At 44.1% G+C, this 5,117-nt stretch overlaps 4 non-coding genes across 4 annotated transcripts; all 4 read left to right on the forward strand.

Annotated features, from left to right (window-relative positions):
* Window positions 1-1,648: 1,648 nt before the first annotated feature.
* LOC140285197 (U5 spliceosomal RNA) lies at window positions 1,649-1,762 on the forward strand. The gene has a single exon (XR_011910335.1). It is a non-coding gene; the product is annotated as a U5 spliceosomal RNA (small nuclear RNA).
* Window positions 1,763-2,070: 308 nt separating this feature from the next.
* Window positions 2,071-2,261, forward strand: LOC140285175 (U2 spliceosomal RNA). The gene has a single exon (XR_011910315.1). It is a non-coding gene; the product is annotated as a U2 spliceosomal RNA (small nuclear RNA).
* A 390-nt stretch (window positions 2,262-2,651) lies between these two features.
* On the forward strand, window positions 2,652-2,765 carry LOC140285195 (U5 spliceosomal RNA). Its single transcript, XR_011910333.1, has one exon. It is a non-coding gene; the product is annotated as a U5 spliceosomal RNA (small nuclear RNA).
* Window positions 2,766-3,024: 259 nt separating this feature from the next.
* Window positions 3,025-3,215, forward strand: LOC140285171 (U2 spliceosomal RNA). The gene has a single exon (XR_011910310.1). It is a non-coding gene; the product is annotated as a U2 spliceosomal RNA (small nuclear RNA).
* The last annotated feature ends 1,902 nt before the right edge of the window (window positions 3,216-5,117 follow it).

The raw sequence follows: 5,117 nt of genomic DNA on the forward strand, positions 1-5,117 counted from the left end.
TTGTAAAAACCGGGGAAGAAAAGGCTCGAAAGCCCGACTATACACCATCAAAAGCGGGAGCGGAGGTGTTCAGCTGCAAGAAGGTCTGAATGTCCATCAATAATTGCTAGAAAACATTTTCGAATATCAAACCGCACATGATCATAAGCGGGAGAGGAGGTGTTCAGCTGCAAGAAGGTGTTAATGTCCACACATAATTACTGAAGAATGGGTAAGAAAAGCTTCGAATGCCCAACCATACATCATCAAAAGCAGGAGCGGAGGTGTTCCGCTGTAAGAAGGTGTGAATGTCCGACCATAGATGGTGAAAAGCGGGTAAGAAAAGGTTCGAATGCCCGACTATACACCATCAAAAGAGGGAGCGGAGGTGTTCCGCTGTAAGACGGTGTGAATGTCTGACCATAGTTGGTAAAAAGCGGTTAAGACAAGGTGAAAATACACGACTGTACACAATCAATAGCGGGAGTGGAGTTGTTCGGCTACTAAAAGGTGTGAAAGTCCGACCCTGGTTTGTAAAAAGCGGGTAAGAAAAGGTGCGAATGCCCGAAAATGTATGATCAAAAGAGGGAGCGGAGGTTTTTGGCTGCAAGAAGGTCTGAATGTCCGACCATAGTTTGTAAAAAGCGGGTAAGGAAAGGTTCGAAACCCTGACTATACACCATCAAAAGCGGGAGCGGAGGTGTTCAGCTGCAAGAAGGTCTGAATGTCCATCAATAATTGCTAGAAAACATGAAAGAAAATTTTCGAATATCAAACCACACATGATCATAAGCGGGAGAGGAGGTGTTCAGCTGCAAGAAGGTGTGAATGTCCACCCATAATTACTGAAAAATGGGTAAGAAAAGGTGCGAATAACCAACCATACATCATCAAAAACAGGAGTGGATGTGTTCGGCTACAAGAAGGTTTGAATGTCTGACCATTGTTTGTAAAAAGCGGGTAAGAAAAGGTGCGAATGCCCAAACATACACCATCAAAAGAGGGAGCGGAGGGGTTCCGCTGTAAGAAGGTGTGAATGTCCGACCATAGTTGGTAAAAAGCGGGTAAGACAAGGTGAAAATACCCGACTGTACACAATCAATAGCGGGAGCGGAGTTGTTCGGCTATTAAAAGGTGTGAAAGTCCGACCCTGGTTTGAAAAAAGCGGGTAAGAAAAGGTGCGAATGCCCGAAAATGTATGATCAAAAGATGCAATGTACGACGTTGTTTTTTTTGTTTAAATCTTTCTAGACATGGTAAATATGAAGGACACAGCATTTTTAACATAGTTTGAGTGAAGGAATTCATTTTATAGATAAAATCCCAAGAGTCTGCTGAGAAAAGAGAGTGAATACGAAGTAGACTTTAACACGGCTCTGGGAGCAATCCGAGTGCGGGCTAACCGGGAGAATTGCTTGAAAGAAACGCGACACCGAATGAGCGGTCAGAAAAAAGCCTCAATACGGTGTTCCCATGGTGTTTTTGTTGCTGCCTTGTCTTTTGCACAGAGTAAAAGACAAGGCAGCCATCGAATAGGGCCCGATTGTTCCTACTTGGTCAGCCGAGGAGCAAGGGGGGGGAGCAAGCGTCTCCACCAAGCAAAGCTCACCATGGGGAAGGTGGCTATGCCAACTAGCCTGATGCCCTGCTCCTGCAGTGACGGATAATCGTATTCTGGTTTCTCTTCATAACGTACAAGTCTTTCGCCTTTTACTAAAGACTTCCGTGGAGAGCAGCACTAATGAGTTGTTTCTATTTTTGGCAGGCTTTACCTTTGCGGGTGAAGCCCTTTTTGTCTGTGCAAAAGAAATCTTGTTACTGTGCAGAGTGACTTCTCTGAGTAGAGTCGCCTTACTTGTTGCGACTGTGCCGATGTTCGAAGCTGGAGTGCAAAGTTGTTGCTTGAATGGTGCTTGCTGGAGCGTGCGGGAGTGCAAATTTATACCATTTGAAAGGGCTGAAGAGTGCTCAGTGCAGCGGGTGGGCGGAGGTGCAAAGTGACACTCTGGCCACCTATGGCCATAAAAAGAACACCGCTACAAGTGCGCATTGTGCCAGGAAGGGCCCTCGGACGTGAACCAGTGGACAGTTATCGCTTCTCGGTCTTTTAGCTCAGATCAAGTGTAATATCTGTTCTTATCAGTTTAATTTCTGATATGTCCTCTATACGAGGACTACATATTAAATGGATTTTTAGCAATAGGAGTTGAAAAAGGAGCTTGCTCCGTTCACTCCAAACATCGACCCAGTACTGCAGTGCCGCTGGGAACGGTGCGCTCTTCTCTGCTCTAGTGAAAAAGCAAACAGCGGTGCAGGATGGAAGTTTCTTTTAGTCTGCTGAGAAGAGAGTGTGAATGCGAAGTAGACTTTAACACGGCTCTGGGAGCAAGCCGAGTGCGGGCTAACCGGGAGAATTGCTTGAAAGAAACGCGACACCGAATGAGCGGTCAGAAAAAAGCCTCAATACGGTGTTCCCATGGTGTTTTTGTTGCTGCCTTGTCTTTTGCACAGAGTAAAAGACAAGGCAGCCATCGAATAGGGCCCGATTGTCCCTACTTGGTCAGCCGAGGAGCAAGGGGGGGGAGCAAACGTCTCTACCAAGCAAAGCTCACCATGGGGAAGGTGGCTATGCCAACTAGCCTGATGCCCTGCTCCTGCAGTGACGGATAATCGTACTCTGGTTTCTCTTCATAACGTACAAGTCTTTCGCCTTTTACTAAAGACTTCCGTGGAGAGCAGCACTAGTGAGTTGTTTCTATTTTTGGCAGGCTTTACCTTTGCGGGTGAAGCCCTTTCTGTCTGTGCAAAAGAAATCTTGTTACTGTGCAGAGTGACTTCTCTGAGTAGAGTCGCCTTACTTGTTGCGACTGTGCTGACGTTGTTGCTTGAATGGTGCTTGCTGGAGCGTGCAGGAGTGCAAAGTTATACCATTTAAAAGGGCTGAAGAGTGCTCAGTGCGGAGGTGCAAAGTGACACTAAAAAGAACACCGCTACAAGTGCGCATTGTGCCAGGAAGGGCCCTCGGACGTGAACCAGTGGACAGTTATCGCTTCTCGGCCTTTTGGCTAAGATCAAGTGTGGTATCTGTTCTTATTAGTTTAATATTTGATATGTCCTCTATACGAGGACTACATATTAAATGGATTTTTAGCAATAGGAGTTGAAAAAGGAGCTGGCTCCGTTCACTCCAAGCATCGACCCGGTACTGCAGTGCCGCTGGGAACGGTGCGATCTTCTCTGCTCTTGTGAAAAAGCAAACAGCGGTGCAGGATGGAAGTTTCAGGGTCCTATTCGATGGCTGCAACACCTGAAAGAGATATTGATGCGAGACCTGATGAAAAGCTTTTTCAAAGTCTAAATTTAAGATGACAAGCCGGGTGTTTCTTTCTCTATCGTAATCAATGATGTCTCGAATCAGTACGAGGCTGTCAGTGAGTTGTCTCCCTGAGATTGCACAAGCCTGGTCTGGGTGAATTACCTCCTCTAAAACAGAGGACATCCGTGTCGCTAAAACCTTGCTAAAAAGTTTACAGTCAAAGTTTAAAAGTGTGATGGGCCTCCAATTCTTTAGGTCAGTCTTATCATTTTTTTTATAAAGTAGAGTCACTATTTCCACTCTAAAACTGTCAGGCAGTCGGTCGAGTTTTTCAAAATCTTTAAAAACATCTAAAATGTCTGATGATAAAAGGTCCCAAAAGGTCAGATAGAATTCTGCAGGAAGCCCGTCTAAACCCGGAGCTCGACTTCTCTTAAAACCTGTTAGGCATTTTTTTTAACTCTAAAGCAGTAAAATCCTGTGTCAAGTGTGCATTCTCTTTTACGGTTTTGTCAACGAATTTTAAAATTTCTGCCGATGTTTCCAAGTGCACTGGTTTCTCTTTGTACATGTTACTATAAAAGGTATGTACAGTTTCAATCATCTCTTGTGTGGATTTTGTTCAAAACCCATCTTCTCTTTTTAGATTTTGAATACACTCCTTTTTATTTATAACTTTCTTAAAAAAGTACCGTGTGCATTTTTCACCTTCCTCAATTTCCTGCTCCCTGCTTCTTACAAAAATTCCTTTACTCTTTATTTCTGCTAAAACTGACATTTCCTTTTTGACATCTTTGATTTCTTCATTAAAGTTTATGCCACACTGATTTAGTTTAAAGTAGCGCTGTAAGCGTTTCTGTTGTCCCATCATACATCTATTCTCTTTCCTTTTTTTACGTTTACCTTGCTGTTTAAAAAAAGTCTGGGTCGTTTCCTTCACCATTTCCCACTCAAAAGTATTTTGATGGTATATATTCGGGCATTCGAACCTTTTCTTACCAGCTTTTTACAAACCATGGTTGGACTTTCACACCTTCTTGTAGCCGAACAACTCCGCTCCCGCTATTGATTGTGTACAGTCGGGTATTTTAACCTTTTCTAACCCGCTTTTTACCAACTATGGTCGGACATTCACACCGTCTTACAGCAGAACATCTCCGCTCCCTCTTTTGATGGTGTATAGTCAGGCATTTGAACCATTTCTTACCCGCTTTTTACAAACTATGGTCGGATGACTCAGCCAAACACCTCTGATCTCGCTTTTGATGATGTAAGGTTGGGCATTCAGACCTTGCTTCACCTGCTTTTCACCAAATATAGTCGGACATTCACACCTTCTTGCAGCCGAACACTTCCGCTCCACCTTTTAGTGTTCTATCACACCTTTTTTTTCACCGCATTTTATAGATTATGGTTGGAAATTCTCAACCACTGTCATCCGAAGACCTCTCCTCCCGCTTTTGTTAATATATTTGAACTTTAGTCGGACATTCACACCTTCTTGCAGCTGAACCACCTCCGCTCCCTGTTTTGATCATGTATGGTCTGGCAATACTACCTTTTCTTACCCGTTTGTTAGTAATTATGGCTGGACATTCACACCTACTTGCAGCCGAACACCACCTCTCCCGCTTTTGATGATGTATGGACCGGCATTCTTACCTTTTCTAACACATTTTTCAGCAATTATGGTCGGAGATTCACACTTACTCACAGCCGAACAACTCCGCTCCCGCATTTGATGGTGTATAGTCGGGCATTCTCACCCTTTCTCATCAGCTTTTTGCAAATTATGATCTGACATTCACACCTGCTTTTGATA

Source organism: Leuresthes tenuis, unplaced genomic scaffold, assembly GCF_036924035.1.
Source record: "Leuresthes tenuis unplaced genomic scaffold, fLeuTen1.0.hap1 SCAF_32, whole genome shotgun sequence".
NCBI classification, from domain to species: Eukaryota; Metazoa; Chordata; class Actinopteri; order Atheriniformes; family Atherinopsidae; genus Leuresthes; species Leuresthes tenuis.